A 25,532-nucleotide genomic window follows, 5' to 3' on the forward strand; every position below is an offset into this window, starting at 1 on the left:
AGAATAGAGGATTGGATAGGATAGGGGATATTATAGGATAGACGATAGGATACAGGATAGGATACGATAAAGGATGGGATAGGATAGAGGATACGATAGAATAGAGGATAGGATAGGATAGAGGATAGGATAGGATAGAGGATAGGATACGATAAAGGATGGGATAGGATAGAGGATTCGATAGAATAGAGGATAGGATAGGATAGAGGATAGGATAGAGGATGGGATAGGATAGAGGATACAATAGGATAGAGGATTGGATAGGATAGAGGATAGGATAGGTTAGAGGATAGTATAGGATAGAGAATACGACAGGATAGATGATAGAATAGGATAGGGGATAGGATAGGATTGAGGATAGCATAGGATTGAGAATACGACAAGATAGAGGATAGGATAGGATAGGGGATAGGATGGGATAGAGGATAGGATAGGATAGAGGATAGGATAGGATAGGGTAAGATAGGGGATAGGATAGGATTGAGGATAGGATAGGGGATTGGATAGGATAGAGGATATTATAGGATAGTGGATAGGTTATGGGATTGGATAGGATAGAGGATAGGATAGGATTGAGGATATTATAGGATATAGGATAGGATAGGGTAGAGGATAGGATAGAGGATATTATAGGATAGACGATAGGATAGGATAGAGGATACGATAGGATAGAGGATACAATAGGATAGAGGATAGGATACGATAGATGATGGGATAGTATAGAGGATAGATTGGATAGAGGATAGGATACGATAAAGGATGGGATAGGATAGAGGATACGATAGAATAGAGGATAGGATAGGATGGAGGATAGGATAGGATAGGATAAGGTAGCGGATAGGATAGGATTGAGGATAGGATAGGGGATATTATAGGATAGACGATAGGATAGAGGATAGGATAGACGATAGGATAGAGGATTGGATAGGATAGGGGATATTGTAGGATAGACGATAGGATAGGATAGAGGATGGGATAGGATAGAGGATAGGATAGAATACAGGATAGGAAAGGATAGAGGATAGGATAGGATGGAGGATAGGATAGGATAGGATAAGGTAGCGGATAGGATAGGATTGTGGATAGGATAGGGGATTGGATAGGATAGAGGATATTATAGGATAGAGGATAGGTTAGGGGATTGGATAGGATAGAGGATAGGATAGGATTGACGAAAATATGGGATATAGGATAGGATAGGATAGAGGATAGGATAGAGGATAGGATAGAGGATAGGATAGGATACAGGACAGGATACGATGGAGGACAGGATAGAATAGAGGATAGGATAGGATAGAGGATAGGATAGGATAGAGGATAGGATAGGGTAGAGGATAGTATAGGATTGAGGATAGTATATGCGATTGGATAGGATACAGGATAGGATAGGTGAGAGGATCGGCTAGGATAGAGAATAGGATAGGATAGGATAGAGGATAGGACAGGATAGAGGATAGGATAGGATAGAGGATAGGATAGAATAGAGGATAGGATAGGGTAGAGGATAGTATAGGATTGAGGATAGTATATGCGATTGGATAGGATACAGGATAGGATAGGATAGAGGTTAGGATAGGATAGAGGATTATATAGGATAGAGGATAGGATAGGATAGAGTATGGGATAGGATTAAGGATAGGCTTGGATAAAGGATAGGGTATGATAGAGTATAAGATAGGATAGAGGATAGGATAGGATAGAGGATAGGATACGATAGAGGATGGGATAGGATAGAGGATACGATAGGATAGAGGTTAGGATAGGATAGAGGATTATATAGGATAGAGGATAGGATAGGATAGAGTATGGGATAGGATTGAGGATAGGCTTGGATAAAGGATAGGGTATGATAGAGTATAAGATAGGATAGAGGATAGGATAGGATAGAGGATAGGATACGATAAAGGATGGGATAGGATAGAGGATTATATAGGATAGAGGATTGGATAGGATAGAGTATGGGATAGGATTGAGGATAGGCTTGGATAAAGGATAGGGTATGATAGAGTATAAGATAGGATAGAGGATAGGATAGGATAGAGGATAGGATACGATAGAGGATAGGACAGGTTAGAGGATAGTATAGGATAGAGAATACGACAGGATAGAGGATAGGATAGGATAGGGGATAGGATAGGATTGAGGATAGCATAGGATTGAGAATACGACAGGATAGAGGATAGGATAGGATAGGGGATAAGATAGGATAGGGTAAGATAGGGGATAGGATAGGATTGAGGATAGGATAGGATAGAGGATAGGATAGAGGATAGGATAGTGGACAGGATAGGATAGAGGATAGGATAGTGGACAGGATAGGATAGAGGATAGGATAGGATAGAAAGTAGGATAGGACAGAGGATAGGATAGGATAAAGTATAGGATAGGATAGAGGATATTATAGGATAGATGATACGATATGATAGAGGATAGGATACGATAGAGGATGGGATAGGATATAGGATAGGATTGGATAGAGGATACGATAAAGGATGGGATAGGATAGAGGATACGATAGAATAGAGGATAGGATAGGATAGAGGATAGGGTAGAGGATTGGAGAGGATAGAGGATATTATAGAATAGAGTATTGGATAGGATAGGGGATATTATAGGATAGACGATACTATAGAAGATAGGATACGATAAAGGATGGGATAGGATAGAGGATACGATAGAATAGAGGATAGGATAGGATAGAGGATAGGATAGGATAGAGGATGGGATAGGATCGAGGATAGGATAGGATACGGGATAGGGTAAGATTGAGGATGGGATAGGATAGGGGATAGGATAGGATAGAGGATAGGTTAGGACAGAGGATACGATAGGATAGAGGATAGGATAGGATAGAGGATAGGATAGGATAGAGGATAGGACAGGATAGAGGATAGGATACGATAGAGGATAGGATTGGATAGAGGATAGGATAGGATAGAGGATAGGATAGGATAGAGGATAGGATAGGATAGGATAGAGGATAGGATAGGATAGAGGATAGGATACGATAAAGGATGGGATAGGATAGAATATACGATAGAATAGAGGATAGGATAGGATAGACGTTAGGATAGAGTATAGGATAGGATAGAGGATTATATAGGATAGAGGATAGGATAGGATAGAGTATGGGATAGGATTGAGGATAGGCTTGGATAAAGGATAGGGTATGATAGAGTATAAGATAGGATAGAGGATAGGATAGGATAGAGGATAGGATACGATAGAGGATAGGACAGGTTAGAGGATAGTATAGGATAGAGAATACGACAGGATAGAGGATAGGATAGGATAGGGGATAGGATAGGATTGAGGATAGCATAGGATTGAGAATACGACAGGATAGAGGATAGGATAGGATAGGGGATAGGATAGGATAGGGTTAGATAGGGGATAGGATAGGATTGAGGATAGGATAGGATAGAGGATAGGATAGAGGATAGGATAGTGGACAGGATAGGATAGAGGATAGGATAGTGGACAGGATAGGATAGAGGATAGGATAGGATAGAAAGTAGGATAGGACAGAGGATAGGATAGGATAAAGTATAGGATAGGATAGAGGATATTATAGGATAGAGGATACGATATGATAGAGGATAGGATACGATAGAGGATGGGATAGGATAGAGGATACGATAGAATAGAGGATAGGATAGGATAGAGGATAGGATAGAGGATTGGAGAGGATAGAGGATATTATAGAATAGAGTATTGGATAGGATAGGGGATATTATAGGATATACGATACTATAGAAGATAGGATACGATAAAGGATGGGATAGGATAGAGGATACGATAGAATAGAGGATAGGATAGGATAGAGGATAGGATAGGATAGAGGATGGGATAGGATCGAGGATAGGATAGGATAGGGGATAGGGTAAGATTGAGGATGGGATAGGATAGGGGATAGGATAGGATAGAGGATAGGATAGAGGATTGGAGAGGATAGAGGATATTATAGAATAGAGTATTGGATAGGATAGGGGATATTATAGGATAGACGATACTATAGAAGATAGGATACGATAAAGGATGGGATAGGATAGAGGATACGATAGAATAGAGGATAGGATAGGATAGAGGATAGGATAGGATAGAGGATGGGATAGGATCGAGGATAGGATAGGATAGGGGATAGGGTAAGATTGAGGATGGGATAGGATAGGGGATAGGATAGGATAGAGGATAGGTTAGGACAGAGGATACGATAGGATAGAGGATAGGATAGGATAGAGGATAGGATAGGATAGAGGATAGGATAGGATAGAGGATAGGATACGATAGAGGATAGGATTGGATAGAGGATAGGATAGGATAGAGGATAGGATAGGATAGAGGATAGGATAGGATAGGATAGAGGATAGGATAGGATAGAGGATAGGATACGATAAAGGATGGGATAGAATAGAGGATACGATAGAATAGAGGATAGGATAGGATAGACGTTAGGATAGAGGATAGGATAGGATAGAGGATAAGATAGGATAGAGGATAGGATAGGATAAGGTAGGGGATAGGATAGGATTGAGGATAGGATAGGGGATTGGATAGGATAGAGGATATTATAGGATAGAGGATACGTTAGGGGATTGGATAGGATGGAAGATAGGATAGGATTGAGGAAAATATAGGATATAGGATAGGATAGGATAGAACATAGGATCGGCGAGAGGATCGGATAGGATAGAGAATAGGATAGGCTAGGATAGATGATAGGATAGGATAGAGGATAGGATTGGATAGAGGATAGTATAGGATAGAGGATAGGATAGGATAGAGGATAGGATAGGATAGGATAGAGGATAGGATAGGATAGAGGATAGGATAGGATAGAGGATAGGATAGGATAGAGGATAGGATAGGATAGAGGATGGGATAGGATCGAGGATAGGATAGGATAGGGGATAGGGTAAGATTGAGGATGGGATAGGATAGAGGATAGGATAGGATAGAGGATAGGTTAGGACAGAGGATACGATAGGATAGAGTATAGGATAGGATAGAGCATATTATACGATAGAGGATTGGATAGAATGGAGGATATTATAGGATAGAGGATTGTATAGGATAGAGGATAGGATAGGATAGAGGATTGTATAGGATAGAGGATAGGCTAGGATAGAGGATAGGATAGAATAGAGGATAGGATACGTTTGAGGATGGGATAGGAAAGAGGATACGATAGGATAGAGGATAGGATAGGATAGAGGATTGGATAGGATACAGGATAGCATTGAGGATAGGATAGGATAGAGGATAGGATAGAGGATTGGATAGGATTGAGGATATTATAGGATATAGGATAGGATACGTTTGAGGATAGGATAGGATAGAGGATAGGATAGGATAGAGGATAGGATAGGATAGAGGATAGGATAGGATAGAGGATAGGATAGGATAGAGGATAGGATAGGATAGAGGATAGGATAGGATAGAGGATAGGATAGGATAGAGGATATTATAGAATAGAGGATTTGATAGGATAGAGGATAGGATAGAATAGAGGATAGGATAGGGTAGAGGATAGGATAGGATGGAGGATAGGATAGGATAGAGGATAGGATAGGATAGAGGATAGGATAGGATAGAGGATATTATAGAATAGAGGATTTGATAGGATAGAGGATAGGATAGAGGATTGGATAGGATAGAGGATATTATAGAATAGAGGATTTGATAGGATAGAGGATAGGATAGAATAGAGGATAGGATAGGGTAGAGGATAGTATAGGATAGACAATAGGATAGGATATAGGACAGGATAGGATAGAGGATAGGATAGGATAGAGGATTGGATAGGATAGAGCATAGGATAGGTTAGAGCTTAGGGTAGGATAGGGGATAGGGTAGGATTGAGGATATTATACGATAGTGGATTGGCTAGAATAGAGGATATTATAGGATAGTGGATAGGATAGAATAGAGGATAGGATAGGATAGAGGATAGGATAGGATAGAGGATAGGATAGAGGATAGGATAGGATACAGGACAGGACAGGAAAGAGGACAGGATAGGATAGAGGATAGGATAGTATAGTAAATAGGATAGGACAGAGGATAGGATAGGATAGGTGAGAGGATCGGATAGGATAGAGAATAGGATAGGATAGGATAGAGGATAGGATAGGATAGAGGATAGGATAGGATAGGATACAGGACAGGATAGGATATAGGACAGGACAGGATAGAGGATAGGATAGGATAGAGGATAGGATAGGATAGAGGATAGGAGAGGATAGAGGACAGGATAGGATAGAGGATAGGATAGATGATTGGATAGGAGAGAGGATAGGATAGGATAGGGTAAGATAGGGGATAGGATAGGATTGAGGATTGGATAGTGGATTGGATAGGATAGAGGATATTATAGGATAGTGGATAGGTTATGGGATTGGATAGGATAGAGGATAGGATATTATTGAGGATATTATAGGATATAGGATAGGATAGGTTAGAGGATAGTATAGGATGGAGGATAGGATAGGATAGAGTATGGGATAGGATTGAGGATAGGCTTGGATAAAGGATAGGGTATGATAGAGTATAAGATAGGATAGAGGATAGGATAGGATAGAGGATATGATACGATAGAGGATGGGATAGGATTGAGGATACGATAGGATAGAGGTTAGGATAGGATAGAGGATTATATAGGATAGAGGATAGGATAGGATAGAGTATGGGATAGGATTGAGGATAGGCTTGGATAAAGGATAGGGTATGATAGAGTATAAGATAGGATAGAGGATAGGATAGGATAGAGGATAGGATACGATAAAGGATGGGATAGGATAGAGGATTATATAAGATAGAGGATAGGATAGTATAGCGGATATGATAGGATAGAGGATAGGATAGGATAGAGGATAGGATAGAGGATAGGATAGTGGACAGGATAGGATAGAGGATAGGATAGTGGACAGGATAGGATAGAGGACAGGATAGGATAGAAAGTAGGATAGGACAGAGCATAGGATAGGATAAAGTATAGGATAGGATAGAGGATATTATAGGATAGTGGATACGATATGACAGAGGATAGGATACTATAGAGGATGGGATAGGATAGAGGATAGGATTGGATAGAGGATAGGATACGATAAAGGATGGGATAGGATAGAGGATACGATAGAATAGAGGATAGGATAGGATAGAGGATAGGATAGAGGATTGGAGAGGATAGAGGATATTATAGAATAGAGTATTGGATAGGATAGGGGATATTATAGGATAGACGATAGGATAGAAGATAGGATACGATAAAGGATGGGATAGGATAGAGAATACGATAGAATAGAGGATAGGATAGGATAGAGGATAGGATAGGATAGAGGATGGGATAGGATCGAGGATAGGATAGGATAGGGGATAGGGTAAGATTGAGGATAGGATAGGATAGAGGATATTATAGGATAGAGGATAGGATAGGATAGAGCATAGGATAGAGGATTGGATAGGATAGAGGATATTATAGGATAGACGATAGGATAGGATAGAGGATGGGATTGGATAGAGGATTGGATAGGATAGGGGATATTGTAGGATAGACGAAAGGATAGGATAGAGGGTATGATAGGATAGAGGATACGATAGGATAGAGGATAGAATAGGATAGAGGATAGGATAGGATAGTAAATAGGATAGGACAGAGGATAGGATAGGATAGGTGAGAGGATCGGATAGGATAGAGAATAGGATAGGATAGGATAGAGGATAGGATAGGATAGGATACAGGACAGGATAGGATATAGGACAGGACAGGATAGAGGATAGGATAGGATAGAGGATAGGATAGGATAGAGGATAGGAGAGGATAGAGGACAGGATAGGATAGAGGATAGGATAGATGATTGGATAGGAGAGAGGATAGGATAGGATAGGGTAAGATAGGGGATAGGATAGGATTGAGGATTGGATAGTGGATTGGATAGGATAGATGATATTATAGGATAGTGGATAGGTTATGGGATTGGATAGGATAGAGGATAGGATATTATTGAGGATATTATAGGATATAGGATAGGATACGGGTAGAGGATAGGATAGAGGATATTATAGGATAGACGATAGGATACGATAGAGGATATGATAGGATAGAGGATACAATAGGATAGAGGATAGGATAGGATAGAGGATGGGATAGGATAGAGGATACGATAGAATAGAGGATAGGATAGGATAGAGGATAGGATAGAGGATCGGATAGGATAGGGGATATTATAGGATAGACGATAGGATACAGGATAGGATAGAGGATTGGATAGGATAGGGGGTATTGTAGGATAGACGATAGGATAGGATAGAGGATGGGATAGGATAGAGGATAGGATAGAATAGAGGATAGGATAGGATAGAGGATAGGATAGGATGGAGGATAGGATAGGATAGGATAAGATAGGGGATAGGATAGGATTGAGGATAGGATAGGGGATTGGATAGGATAGAGGATATTATAGGATAGAGGATAGGATAGAATAGAGGATAGGATAGGATAGAGGATAGGATAGGATGGAGGATAGGATAGGATAGGATAAGATAGGGGATAGGATAGGATTGAGGATAGGATAGGGGATTGGATAGGATAGAGGATATTATAGGATAGAGGATAGGTTAGGATAGAGAATATTATAGGATAGAGGATAGGATAGGATAGAGGATAGGATAGGATAGAGGATGGGATAGGATAGAGGATACGATAGGATAGAGGATACGACACGATAGAGGATAGGATAGGATGGAGGATAGGATGGAGGATAGGATAGGATAGGATAGAGGATAGGGTAGGATAGAGGATAAGATAGGATAGAGGATAGGATGGAGGATAGGATAGAGGATTGGATAGGATAGAGGATGGGATAGGATGGAGGATACGATAGGATAGAGGATAGGATAGGATAGAGGATTGTATAGGATGGAGGATAGGAGAGGATAGAGGATATTATAGAATAGAGTATTGGATAGGATAGGGGATATTATAGGATAGACGATAGGATAGAAGATAGGATACGATAAAGGATGGGATAGGATAGAGAATACGATAGAATAGAGGATAGGATAGGATAGAGGATAGGATAGGATAGAGGATGGGATAGGATCGAGGATAGGATAGGATAGGGGATAGGGTAAGATTGAGGATAGGATAGGATAGAGGATATTATAGGATAGAGGATAGGATAGGATAGAGCATAGGATAGAGGATAGGATAGTGGACAGGATAGGATAGAGGATAGGATAGTGGACAGGATAGGATAGAGGACAGGATAGGATAGAAAGTAGGATAGGACAGAGCATAGGATAGGATAAAGTATAGGATAGGATAGAGGATATTATAGGATAGTGGATACGATATGATAGAGGATAGGATACTATAGAGGATGGGATAGGATAGAGGATAGGATTGGATAGAGGATAGGATACGATAAAGGATGGGATAGGATAGAGGATACGATAGAATAGAGGATAGGATAGGATAGAGGATAGGATAGAGGATTGGAGAGGATAGAGGATATTATAGAATAGAGTATTGGATAGGATAGGGGATATTATAGGATAGACGATAGGATAGAAGATAGGATACGATAAAGGATGGGATAGGATAGAGAATACGATAGAATAGAGGATAGGATAGGATAGAGGATAGGATAGGATAGAGGATGGGATAGGATCGAGGATAGGATAGGATAGGGGATAGGGTAAGATTGAGGATAGGATAGGATAGAGGATATTATAGGATAGAGGATAGGATAGGATAGAGCATAGGATAGAGGATTGGATAGGATAGAGGATATTATAGGATAGACGATAGGATAGGATAGAGGATGGGATTGGATAGAGGATTGGATAGGATAGGGGATATTGTAGGATAGACGAAAGGATAGGATAGAGGGTATGATAGGATAGAGGATACGATAGGATAGAGGATAGAATAGGATAGAGGATAGGATAGGATAGTAAATAGGATAGGACAGAGGATAGGATAGGATAGGTGAGAGGATCGGATAGGATAGAGAATAGGATAGGATAGGATAGAGGATAGGATAGGATAGAGGATAGGATAGGATAGGATACAGGACAGGATAGGATATAGGACAGGACAGGATAGAGGATAGGATAGGATAGAGGATAGGATAGGATAGAGGATAGGAGAGGATAGAGGACAGGATAGGATAGAGGATAGGATAGATGATTGGATAGGAGAGAGGATAGGATAGGATAGGGTAAGATAGGGGATAGGATAGGATTGAGGATTGGATAGTGGATTGGATAGGATAGATGATATTATAGGATAGTGGATAGGTTATGGGATTGGATAGGATAGAGGATAGGATATTATTGAGGATATTATAGGATATAGGATAGGATACGGGTAGAGGATAGGATAGAGGATATTATAGGATAGACGATAGGATACGATAGAGGATATGATAGGATAGAGGATACAATAGGATAGAGGATAGGATAGGATAGAGGATGGGATAGGATAGAGGATACGATAGAATAGAGGATAGGATAGGATAGAGGATAGGATAGAGGATCGGATAGGATAGGGGATATTATAGGATAGACGATAGGATACAGGATAGGATAGAGGATTGGATAGGATAGGGGGTATTGTAGGATAGACGATAGGATAGGATAGAGGATGGGATAGGATAGAGGATAGGATAGAATAGAGGATAGGATAGGATAGAGGATAGGATAGGATGGAGGATAGGATAGGATAGGATAAGATAGGGGATAGGATAGGATTGAGGATAGGATAGGGGATTGGATAGGATAGAGGATATTATAGGATAGAGGATAGGATAGAATAGAGGATAGGATAGGATAGAGGATAGGATAGGATGGAGGATAGGATAGGATAGGATAAGATAGGGGATAGGATAGGATTGAGGATAGGATAGGGGATTGGATAGGATAGAGGATATTATAGGATAGAGGATAGGTTAGGATAGAGAATATTATAGGATAGAGGATAGGATAGGATAGAGGATAGGATAGGATAGAGGATGGGATAGGATAGAGGATACGATAGGATAGAGGATACGACACGATAGAGGATAGGATAGGATGGAGGATAGGATGGAGGATAGGATAGGATAGGATAGAGGATAGGGTAGGATAGAGGATAAGATAGGATAGAGGATAGGATGGAGGATAGGATAGAGGATTGGATAGGATAGAGGATGGGATAGGATGGAGGATACGATAGGATAGAGGATAGGATAGGATAGAGGATTGTATAGGATGGAGGATAGGAGAGGATAGAGGATATTATAGAATAGAGTATTGGATAGGATAGGGGATATTATAGGATAGACGATAGGATAGAAGATAGGATACGATAAAGGATGGGATAGGATAGAGAATACGATAGAATAGAGGATAGGATAGGATAGAGGATAGGATAGGATAGAGGATGGGATAGGATCGAGGATAGGATAGGATAGGGGATAGGGTAAGATTGAGGATAGGATAGGATAGAGGATATTATAGGATAAAGGATAGGATAGGATAGAGCATAGGATAGAGGATAGGATAGTGGACAGGATAGGATAGAGGATAGGATAGTGGACAGGATAGGATAGAGGACAGGATAGGATAGAAAGTAGGATAGGACAGAGCATAGGATAGGATAAAGTATAGGATAGGATAGAGGATATTATAGGATAGTGGATACGATATGATAGAGGATAGGATACTATAGAGGATGGGATAGGATAGAGGATAGGATTGGATAGAGGATAGGATACGATAAAGGATGGGATAGGATAGAGGATACGATAGAATAGAGGATAGGATAGGATAGAGGATAGGATAGAGGATTGGAGAGGATAGAGGATATTATAGAATAGAGTATTGGATAGGATAGGGGATATTATAGGATAGACGATAGGATAGAAGATAGGATACGATAAAGGATGGGATAGGATAGAGAATACGATAGAATAGAGGATAGGATAGGATAGAGGATAGGATAGGATAGAGGATGGGATAGGATCGAGGATAGGATAGGATAGGGGATAGGGTAAGATTGAGGATAGGATAGGATAGAGGATATTATAGGATAGACGATAGGATAGGATAGAGGATGGGATTGGATAGAGGATTGGATAGGATAGGGGATATTGTAGGATAGACGAAAGGATAGGATAGAGGGTATGATAGGATAGAGGATACGATAGGATAGAGGATAGAATAGGATAGAGGATAGGATAGGATAGAGGATAGGATAGAGGATTGGATAGGATATTGGATATTATAGGATAGACGATAGGGTAGAGGATAGGATAGAGGATAGGATAGAGGATAGGATAGAGGATAGGATAGAGGATAGGATAGAGGATAGGATAGAGGATAGGATAGGACAGACGATACGACAGGGTAGAGGATAGGATAGGACAGAGGATACGACATGATAGAGGATAGGATAGGATAGGGGATAGGATAGGATTGAGGATAGGATAGGATCGAGGATAGGATAGAATAGGGGATAGGATAGGATTGAGGATAGGATGGGATAGAGGATAGTATTTGATAGAGAATAGGATATGATAGGATAGAGGATAGGATAGGGCAGAGGATACGACAGGATAGAGGATAGGATGGGATAGGGGATAGGATAGGATAGGGGATAGGGTAGGATTGAGGATAGGATAGGATAGGGGATAGGAAAGGATTGAGGATAGGATAGGTTAGAGGATAATATAAAATAGAGAAGAGGATAGGATAGCAAAGATGATAGGATATTACAGAGGATAGGATAGAGGATAGGATAGAGGATTGGATAGGATTGAGGATATTATAGGATATAGGATAGGATAGAATAGAGGATAGGATACGTTTGAGGATGGGATAGGAAAGAGGATACGATAGGATAGAGGATAGGATAGGATAGAGGATTGGATAGGATACAGGATAGCATTGAGGATAGGATAGGATAGAGGATAGGATAGAGGATTGGCTAGGATATTGGATATTATAGGATAGACGATAGGATAGAGGATAGGATAGAGGATTGGATAGGATTGAGGATATTATAGGATATAGGATAGGATAGAATAGAGGATAGGATACGTTTGTGGATAGGATAGGATAGAGGATAGGATAGGATAGAGGATAGGATAGGATAGAGGATAGGATAGGATAGAGGATAGGATAGGATAGAGGATATTATAGAATAGAGGATTTGATAGGATAGAGGATAGGATAGAATAGAGGATAGGATAGGGTAGAGGATAGGATAGGATAGAGGATAGGATAGGATAGAGGATAGGATAGGATAGAGGATAGGATAGGATAGAGGATATTATAGAATAGAGGATTTGATAGGATAGAGGATAGGATAGAGGATTGGATAGGATAGAGGATATTATAGAATAGAGGATTTGATAGGATAGAGGATAGGATAGAATAGAGGATAGGACAGGGTAGAGGATAGTATAGGATAGACAATAGGATAGGATATAGGACAGGATAGGATAGAGGATAGGATAGGATAGAGGATTGGATAGGATAGAGCATAGGATAGTTTAGAGCTTAGGATAGGATAGGGGATAGGGTAGGATTGAGGATATTATACGATAGTGGATTGGCTAGAATAGAGGATATTATAGGATAGAGGATAGGATAGAATAGAGGATAGGATAGGATAGAGGATAGGATAGGATAGAGGATAGGATAGAGGATAGGATAGGATACAGGACAGGACAGGAAAGAGGACAGGATAGGATAGAGGATAGGATAGGATAGTAAATAGGATAGGACAGAGGATAGGATAGGATAGGTGAGAGGATCGGATAGGATAGAGAATAGGATAGGATAGGATAGAGGATAGGATAGGATAGAGGATAGGATAGGATAGGATACAGGACAGGATAGGATATAGGACAGGACAGGATAGAGGATAGGATAGGATAGAGGATAGGATAGGATAGAGGATAGGAGAGGATAGAGGACAGGATAGGATAGAGGATAGGATAGATGATTGGATAGGAGAGAGGATAGGATAGGATAGGGTAAGATAGGGGATAGGATAGGATTGAGGATTGGATAGTGGATTGGATAGGATAGATGATATTATAGGATAGTGGATAGGTTATGGGATTGGATAGGATAGAGGATAGGATATTATTGAGGATATTATAGGATATAGGATAGGATACGGGTAGAGGATAGGATAGAGGATATTATAGGATAGACGATAGGATACGATAGAGGATATGATAGGATAGAGGATACAATAGGATAGAGGATAGGATAGGATAGAGGATGGGATAGGATAGAGGATACGATAGAATAGAGGATAGGATAGGATAGAGGATAGGATAGAGGATCGGATAGGATAGGGGATATTATAGGATAGACGATAGGATACAGGATAGGATAGAGGATTGGATAGGATAGGGGGTATTGTAGGATAGACGATAGGATAGGATAGAGGATGGGATAGGATAGAGGATAGGATAGAATAGAGGATAGGATAGGATAGAGGATAGGATAGGATGGAGGATAGGATAGGATAGGATAAGATAGGGGATAGGATAGGATTGAGGATAGGATAGGGGATTGGATAGGATAGAGGATATTATAGGATAGAGGATAGGTTAGGATAGAGAATATTATAGGATAGAGGATAGGATAGGATAGAGGATAGGATAGGATAGAGGATGGGATAGGATAGAGGATACGATAGGATAGAGGATACGACACGATAGAGGATAGGATAGGATGGAGGATAGGATGGAGGATAGGATAGGATAGGATAGAGGATAGGGTAGGATAGAGGATAAGATAGGATAGAGGATAGGATGGAGGATAGGATAGAGGATTGGATAGGATAGAGGATGGGATAGGATGGAGGATACGATAGGATAGAGGATAGGATAGGTTAGAGGATTGTATAGGATGGAGGATAGGAGAGGATAGAGGATTGTATAGGATAGAGGATAGAATAGGATAGAGGATAGGATAGGATAGGGGATAGGATACGTTAGATGATGGGATAGGATAGAGGATATTATAGGATATAGGATAGGATAGGATAGAGGATTCGATAGGATAGATGATAGGATAGGATAGAGGATAGGGTAGGATAGAGGATAGGATAGGATAGGATAGAGGATAGGATAGGATAAAGAATAGGATAGGATAGAGGATATTATAGGATATAGGATACGATAGGATAGAGGATAGGATACGATAGAGGATGGGATAGGATAGAGGATAGGATAGGATAGAGGATAGGATACGATAAATGATGGGATAGGATAGAGGATACGATAGAATAGAGGATGGGATAGGATAGAGGATTATATACGATAGAGGATATTATAGAATAGAGGATTGGATAGGATAGGGTATTTTATAGGATAGACGATAGGATAGAGGGTAGGATAGAGGATAGGATAGAGGATTGGATAGGATAGGGGATATTGTAGGATAGAGGATAGGACAGGATAGAGGACAGGATAGGATAGGATAAGGTAGGGGATAGGATAGGATTGAGGATAGGATAGAGGATATTATAGGATATAGGATACGATAGGATAGAGGATAGGATACGATAGAGGATGGGGTTGGATAGAGGATAGGATAGGATAAAGGATAGGATACGATAAAGGATGGGATAGGATAGAGGATAGGATACGATAGAGGATGGGATAGGACAGAGGATACGATAGAATAGAGGATAGGATAGGATAGAGGATAGGATAGGATACAGGACAGGATAGGATAGAGGACAGGATAGGATAGAGGATAGGATAGGATAGCAAATAGGATAGGACAGAGGATAGGATAGGATAGAGGATGGGATAGGATACAGAACAGGATAGGATAGAGGACAGGATATGATAGAGGATGGGATAGGATAGAGGATAGGATAGGATAGAGGATAATATACGATAAAGGATGGTATAGGATAGAGGATACGATAGAATAGAGGATGGTAAAGGATAGAGGATAGGATAGAGGATTATATAGGATAGAGGATATTATAGAATAGAGGATTGGATAAAATAGGGGATATTATAGGATAGACGATAGGATAGAGGATAGGATAGAGGATAGGATAGAGGATTCGATAGGATATGGGATATTGTAGGATTGAGGATAGGATAGGATAGAGGATAGGATAGGATAGAGGATAGGATAGGATAGAGGATAGGATAGGACAGAGGATAGGATAGAGGATAGGATAGAGGATTGGATAGGATAGAGGATGGGATAGGATGGAGGATACGATAGGATAGAGGATAGGATAGGATAGAGGATTGTATAGGATAGAGGATAGGAGAGGATAGAGGATTGTATAGGATAGAGGATAGGATATGATAGAGGATAGGATAGGATAGGGGATAGGATACGTTAGATGATCGGATAGGATAGAGGATATTATAGGATATAGGATAGGATAGGATAGAGGATTCGATAGGATAGATGATAGGATAGGATAGAGGATTGGATAGGATACAGGATAGCATTGAGGATAGGATAGGATAGAGGATAGGATAGAGAATAGGATAGAGGATACGATAGAGGATTGGATAGGATAGAGTATATTATAGGATTGACGATAGGATAGGATAGAGGATAGGATGGGATAGAGGATAGGATAGGACATAGTGTAGGATAGGATTGAGGATAGGATAGGGGATTGGATAGGATAGAGGATATTATAGGATGGAGGATAGGTTAGGATAGAGGATATTATAGGATAGAGGATAGGATAGGATAGAGGATAGGATAGGAAAGAGGATGGGATAGGATAGAGGATACGATAGGATAGGGGATACGACACGATAGAGGATAGGATAGGATGGAGGATAGGATAGGATAGGATAGAGGATATTATAGGATAGAGGATAGGTTAGGATAGAGGATATTATAGGATAGAGGATAGGATAGGATAGAGGATAGGATAGGAAAGCGGAGGGGATTTTATAGGATAGAGGATAGGATAGAGGATAGGATAGAGGATAGGATAGAGGATTGGATAGGATAGGGGATATTGTAGGATAGAGGATAGGACAGGATAGAGGATAGGATAGGATAGGATAAGGTAGGGGATAGGATAGGATTGAGGATAGGATAGAGGATAGAATAGAGGATAGGATAGGATACAGGACAGGATAGGATAGAGGATAGGATAGGATAGGGGATATTATAGGATAGACGATAGGATAGAGGATAGGATACGATAAAGGATGGGATAGGATAGAGGATACGATAGAATAGAGGATAGGATAGGATAGAGGATAGGATAGGATAGGATAGAGGATAGGATAGAGGATTGGATAGGATAGAGGATATTATAGAATAGAGGATTTGATAGGATAGAGGATAGGATAGAATAGAGAATAGGATAGGGTAGAGGATAGTATAGGATTGAGGATAGGATAGTACAGAGGATAGGATAGGCGATTGGATAGGATACAGGATAGGATAGGATAGAGGATAGGATAGGATAGAGGATGGGATAGGATACAGAACAGGATAGGATAGACGACAGGATATGATAGAGGATAGGATAGGATAGAGGATAGGATAGGATACAGGACAGGATAGGATAGAGGACAGGATAGGATAGAGGATAGGATAGGATAGCAAATAGGATAGGACAGAGGATAGGATAGGATAGAGAATAGGATAGGTGAGAGGATCGGATAGGATAGAGAATAGGATAGGATAGAGGATAGGATAGGATAGAGATAGGATAGGATAGAGGATAGGGTAGGATAGAGGATAGGATAGGATAGGATAGAGGATAGGATAGGATAAAGTATAGGATAGGATAGAGGATATTATAGGATATAGGATACGATAGGATAGAGGATAGGATACGATAGAGGATGGGATAGGATAGAGGATAGGATAGGATAGAGGATATTATAGAATAGAGGATTGGATAGGATAGAGGATAGGATAGGATAGAGGATAGGATAGAGGACAGGATAGGATAGAGGATAGGATAGGATAGGATAGAGGATAGGACAGAGGATTGGATAGGATAGAGGATATTATAGAATAGAGGATTGGATAGGATAGAGGATAGGATAGAATAGACGATAGGATAGGGTAGAGGATAGTATAGGATGGAGGATAGGATAGGATAGAGGATAGGATAGGCGATTGGATAGGATACAGGATAGGATAGGATAGAGAATAGGATAGGATTGAGGATAGTATAGGATATAGGATAGGATAGAGGATAGAATAGAGGATAGGATAGGATACAGGACAGGATAGGATAGAGGATAGGATAGGATAGGGGATATTATAGGATAGACGATAGGATAGAGGATAGGATACGATAAAGGATGGGATAGGATAGAGGATACGATAGAATAGAGGATAGGATAGGATAGAGGATAGGATAGGATAGGATAGAGGATAGGATAGAGGATTGGATAGGATAGAGGATATTATAGAATAGAGGATTTGATAGGATAGAGGATAGGATAGAATAGAGGATAGGATAGGGTAGACAATAGTATAGGATTGAGGATAGGATAGTATAGAGGATAGGATAGGCGATTGGATAGGATACAGGATAGGATAGGATAGAGGATAGGGTAGGATAGAGGATGGGATAGGATACAGAACAGGATACGATAGAGGACAGGATATGATAGAGGATGGGATAGGATAGAGGATAGGATAGGATAGAGGATAGGATAGGATAGATAATAGGATAGGAGAGAGGATGGGATAGGATAGAGGATACGATAGAATAGAGGATAGGATAGGATAGAGGATAGGATAGGATTGAGGATAGTATAGGATATAGGATAGGATAGGATAGAGGATAGGATAGAGGATAGAATAGAGGATAGGATAGGATACATGACAGGATAGGATAGAGGATAGGATAGGATAGGGGATATTATAGGATAGACGATAGGATAGAGGATAGGATACGATAAAGGATGGGATAGGATAGAGGATACGATAGAATAGAGGATAGGATAGGATAGAGGATAGGATAGGATAGGATAGAGGATAGGATAGAGGATTGGATAGGATAGAGGATATTATAGAATAGAGGATTTGATAGGATAGAGGATAGGATAGAATAGAGGATAGGATAGGGTAGAGAATAGTATAGGATTGAGGATAGGATAGTATAGAGGATAGGATAGGCGATTGGATAGGATACAGGATAGGATAGGATAGAGGATAGGGTAGGATAGAGGATGGATAGGATACAGAACAGGATAGGATAGAGGACAGGATATGATAGAGGATGGGATAGGATAGAGGATAGGATAGGATAGAGGATAGGATAGGATAGATAATAGGATAGGAGAGAGGATGGGATAGGATAGAGGATACGATAGAATAGAGGATAGGATAGGATAGAGGATAGGATAGGATACAGGACAGGATAGGATAGAGGACAGGATAGGATAGAGGATAGGGTAGGATAGAGGATAGGATAGGATAGGATAGAGGATAGAATAGGATAAAGTATAGGATAGGATAGAGGATATTATAGGATATAGGATACGATTGGATAGAGGATAGGATACGATAGAGGATGGGATAGGATAGAGGATAGGATAGGATAGAGGATATGATACGATAAATGATGGGATAGGATAGAGGATACGATAGAATAGAGGATGGGATAGGATAGAGGATTATATAGGATAGAGGATATTATAGAATAGAGGATTGGATAAAATAGGGGATATTATAGGATAGACGATAGGATAGAGGATAGGATAGAGGATAGGATAGAGGATTCGATAGGATATGGGATATTGTAGGATTGAGGATAGGATAGGATAGAGGATAGGATAGGATAGAGGATAGGATAGGATAGAGGATAGGGTAGGATAGAGGATAGGATAGGATAGGATAGGATAGAGGATATTATAGGATATAGGATACGATAGGATAGAGGATAGGATACGATAGAGGATGGGATAGGATAGAGGATAGGATAGGATAGAGGATGGGATAGGATACAGAACAGGATAGGATAGAGGACAGGATATGATAGAGGATGGGATAGGATAGAGGATTGGATAGGATAGAGGATATTATAGAATAGAGGATTGGATAGGATAGAGGATAGGATAGAGGATATTATAGGATATAGGATAGGATAGGATAGAGAATAGGATACGATAAAGGATGGGATAGGATAGAGGATACGATGGGATAGAGGATAGGATAGGATAGAGGATTATATAGGATAGAGGATAGGATAGGATAGAGTATGGGATAGGATTGAGGATAGGCTTGGATAAAGGATAGGGTATGATAGAGTATAAGATAGGGTAGAGGATAGGATAGGATAGAGGATAGGATACGATAGAGGATGGGATAGGATAGAGTATAGGATAGGATAGGGTATAGGGTAAGATTGAGGACAGGATAGGATTGAGGATAGGATAGGATAGAGGATAGGTTAGGACAGACAATACGATAGGATAGAGTTACGGATAGGATAGAGGATATTATACGATAGAGGATTGGATAGAATAGCGGATTTTGTAGGATAGAGGATAGGATAGGATAGAGCATAGGATAGAGGATAGAATAGAGGATTGGATAATATAGTGGATATTATAGGATAGACGATAGGATAGGATAGAGGATACGATAGGATTGAAGATAGGATAGGATAGAGGATAGGATAGGATAGAGGATACAGGATTTCAGGATAGGATAGGATAGAGGATAGGATAGGTTAGAGGATAGTATAGGATAGACAATAGGATAGGATAGAGTACAGGATAGGATAGAGGATAGGATAGGATAGAGGATTGGATAGGATACAGGATAGCATTGAGGATAGGATAGGATAGAGGATAGGATAGAGAATAGGATAGAGGATACGATAGAGGATTGGATAGGATAGAGGATATTATAGGATTGGCGATAGGATAGGATAGAGGATACGATAGAATAGAGGATAGGACAGGATAGAGGATAGGATAGGATAGAGGATAGGATGGGATAGAGGATAGGATAGGACATAGTGTAGGATAGGATAGAGGATAGGATAGGTTAGAGGACAGGATAGGATAGGATAAGATAGGGGATAGGATAGGATTGAGGATAGGATAGGGGATTGGATTGGACAGAGGATATTATAGGATAGAGGATAGGTTAGGATAGAGGATAGGATAGGATAGAGGATAGGATAGGAAAGAGGATGGCATAGGATAGAGGATAGGATAGAATAGAGGATAGGATAGGATAGAGGATAGGATAGGATAGAGGATAGGATAGGATAGGATAAGGTAGGGGATAGGATAGGGTTGAGGATATTATAGGATAGAGGATAGGTTAGGGGATTGGATAGGATAGAGGATAGGCTAGGATTGAGGAAAATATAGGATATAGGATAGGATAGGATAGGGGATAGGATAGAGGATAGGATAGAGGATAGGATAGGATACAGGACAGAATAGGATAGAGGACAGGATAGGATAGAGGATAGGATAGGATTTCAGGACAGGATAGGATAGAGGACAGGATACGATAGAGGATAGGATAGGATAGAGGGTTGTATAGGATAGAGGATAGGAGAGGATAGAGGATTGTATAGGATAGAGGATAGGATAGGATAGAGGATAGGATAGGATAGGGGATAGGATACGTTAGAGGATGGGATAGACTAGAGGATATTATAGGATATAGGATAGGATAGGATAGAGGATGGGATACGGTTGAGGATGGGATACTAAAGAGGATACGATAGGATAGAGGATTGGATAGGATACAGGATACAATTGAGGATAGGATAGGATAGAGGATATTATAGGATTGGCGATAGGATAGGATAGAGGATGGGATAGGATAGAGGATACGATAGGATAGAGGATAGGATAGGATAGAGGATAGGATGGGATAGAGGATAGGATAGGACATAGTGTAGGATAGGATAGAGGATAGGATAGGTTAGAGGACAGGATAGGATAGGATAAGATAGGGGATAGGATAGGATTGAGGATAGGATAGGGGATTGGATTGGACAGAGGATATTATAGGATAGAGGATAGGTTAGGATAGAGGATAGGATAGGATAGAGGATAGGATAGGAAAGAGGATGGCATAGGATAGAGGATAGGATAGAATAGAGGATAGGATAGGATAGAGGATAGGATAGGATAGAGGATAGGATAGGATAGGATAAGGTAGGGGATAGGATAGGGTTGAGGATATTATAGGATAGAGGATAGGTTAGGGGATTGGATAGGATAGAGGATAGGCTAGGATTGAGGAAAATATAGGATATAGGATAGGATAGGATAGGGGATAGGATAGAGGATAGGATAGAGGATAGGATAGGATACAGGACAGAATAGGATAGAGGACAGGATAGGATAGAGGATAGGATAGGATTTCAGGACAGGATAGGATAGAGGACAGGATACGATAGAGGATAGGATAGGATAGAGGATTGTATAGGATAGAGGATAGGAGAGGATAGAGGATTGTATAGGATAGAGGATAGGATAGGATAGAGGATAGGATAGGATAGGGGATAGGATACGTTAGAGGATGGGATAGACTAGAGGATATTATAGGATATAGGATAGGATAGGATAGAGGATGGGATACGGTTGAGGATGGGATACTAAAGAGGATACGATAGGATAGAGGATTGGATAGGATACAGGATACAATTGAGGATAGGATAGGATAGAGGATAGGATAGAGAATAGGATAGAGGATACGATAGAGGATTGGATAGGATAGAGGATATTATAGGATTGGCGATAGGATAGGATAGAGGATGGGATAGGATAGAGGATACGATAGGATAGAGGATAGGATAGGATAGAGGATAGGATGGGATAGAGGATAGGATAGGACATAGTGTAGGATAGGATAGAGGATAGGATAGGTTAGAGGACAGGATAGGATAGGATAAGATAGGGGATAGGATAGGATTGAGGATAGGATAGGGGATTGGATTGGACAGAGGATATTATAGGATAGAGGATAGGTTAGGATAGAGGATAGGATAGGATAGAGGATAGGATAGGAAAGAGGATGGCATAGGATAGAGGATAGGATAGAATAGAGGATAGGATAGGATAGAGGATAGGATAGGATAGAGGATAGGATAGGATAGGATAAGGTAGGGGATAGGATAGGGTTGAGGATATTATAGGATAGAGGATAGGTTAGGGGATTGGATAGGATAGAGGATAGGCTAGGATTGAGGAAAATATAGGATATAGGATAGGATAGGATAGGGGATAGGATAGAGGATAGGATAGAGGATAGGATAGAGGATAGGATAGGATACAGGACAGAATAGGATAGAGGACAGGATAGGATAGAGGATAGGATAGGATTTCAGGACACGATAGGATAGAGGACAGGATACGATAGAGGATAGGATAGGATAGAGGATTGTATAGGATAGAGGATAGGAGAGGATAGAGGATTGTATAGGATAGAGGATAGGATAGGATAGAGGATAGGATAGGATAGGGGATAGGATACGTTAGAGGATGGGATAGACTAGAGGATATTATAGGATATAGGATAGGATAGGATAGAGGATAGGATACGGTTGAGGATGGGATACTAAAGAGGATACGATAGGATAGAGGATAGGATAGGATAGAGGATTAGATAGCATACAGGATAGCATTGAGGATAGGATAGGATAGAGGATAGGATAGAGGATTGGATAGGATATTGGATATTATAGGATAGACGATAGGATAGAGGATTGGATAGGGGTTAGGATAGAGGATAGGATAGAGGATTGGATAGGATAGGGGATATTGTAGGATAGACGATAGGATAGGATAAAGGATGTGATAGGATAGAGGATACGATAGGATAGAGGATAGGATAGGATAGAGGATAGGATAGGATAAAGGATAGGATAGGATAGGATAAGGTAGGGGATAGGATAGGATTGAGGATAGGATAGGGGATTGGATAGGATAGAGGATATTATAAGATAGAGGATAGGTTAGGAGATTGGATAGGATAGAGGATAGGATAGGATTGAGGAAAATATGGGATATAGGATAGGATAGGATAGAGGATAGGATAGGATAGAGGATAGGATAGGATAGAGGATAGGGTAGGATAGAGGATAGGATAGGATAGGATAGAGGATAGGATAGGATAAAGTATAGGATAGGATAGAGGATATTATAGGATATAGGATACGATAGGATAGAGGATAGGATACGATAGAGGATGGGATAGGATAGAGGATAGGATAGGATAGAGGATAGGATACGATAAATGATGGGATAGGATAGAGGATACGATAGAATAGAGGATGGGATAGGATAGAGGATAGGATAGAGGATTATATACGATAGAGGATATTATAGCATAGAGGATTGGATAGGATAGGGGATTTTATAGGATAGACGATAGGATAGAGGATAGGATAGAGGATTGGATAGGATAGGGGATATTGTGGGATAGAGGATAGGACAGGATAGAGGATAGGATAGGATAGAGGATATTATAGGATATAGGATACGATAGGATAGAGGATAGGATACGATAGAGGATGGGATAGGATAGAGGATAGGATAGGATAGAGGATAGGATACGATAAATGATGGGATAGGATAGAGGATACGATAGAATAGAGGATGGGATAGGATAGAGGATAGGATAGAGGATTATATACGATAGAGGATATTATAGCATAGAGGATTGGATAGGATAGGGGATTTTATAGGATAGACGATAGGATAGAGGATAGGATAGAGGATTGGATAGGATAGGGGATATTGTGGGATAGAGGATAGGACAGGATAGAGGATAGGATAGGATAGAGGATACGATAGGATGGAGGATAGGATATGATAGAGGATTTTATAGGATAGAGGATAGGATAGGATAGAGGATAGGATAGGATAGAGGATAGGATAGGATAGGGGATAGGGTAGGATAGAGGATAGGATAGGACAGAGGATACGACAGGATAGAGGATAGGATAGGATAGGGGATAGGATAGGATTCAGGATAGTATAGGATAGAGAATACGCCAGGATAGAGGATAGGATAGGATAGGGGATAGGATAGGATTGAGGATAGGATAGGATAGAGGATAGGATAGAGGATTGGATATTATAGAGGAAATTATAGGATAGACGATTGGATAGGATAGAGGATATTATAGGATAGAGGATTGTATAGGATAGAGGATAGGATAGGATAGAGGATAGGATAGGATAGGGGATAGGATAGAGGATAGGATAGAGGATAGGATAGAGGATAGGATAGGATAGAGTGTAGGATAGAGGATAGGATAGAGGGTAGGATAGAGGATTGGATAGGATTGAGGATATTATAGGATATAGGATATGATAGGATAGAGGATAGGATACGATAGAGGATGGGATAGGATAGAGGATACGATAGGATAGAGGATAGGATAGGATAGAGGATAGGATAGAGGATTGGATACGATAGAGGAAGGGATAGGATAGAGGATACGATAGGATAGAGGATAGGATAGGATAGAGGATTGTATAGGACAGACGATACGACAGGATAGAGGATAGGATAGGACA

This window comes from Halictus rubicundus, unplaced genomic scaffold, assembly GCF_050948215.1.
Source record: "Halictus rubicundus isolate RS-2024b unplaced genomic scaffold, iyHalRubi1_principal scaffold0043, whole genome shotgun sequence".
Taxonomy (NCBI): domain Eukaryota; kingdom Metazoa; phylum Arthropoda; class Insecta; order Hymenoptera; family Halictidae; genus Halictus; species Halictus rubicundus.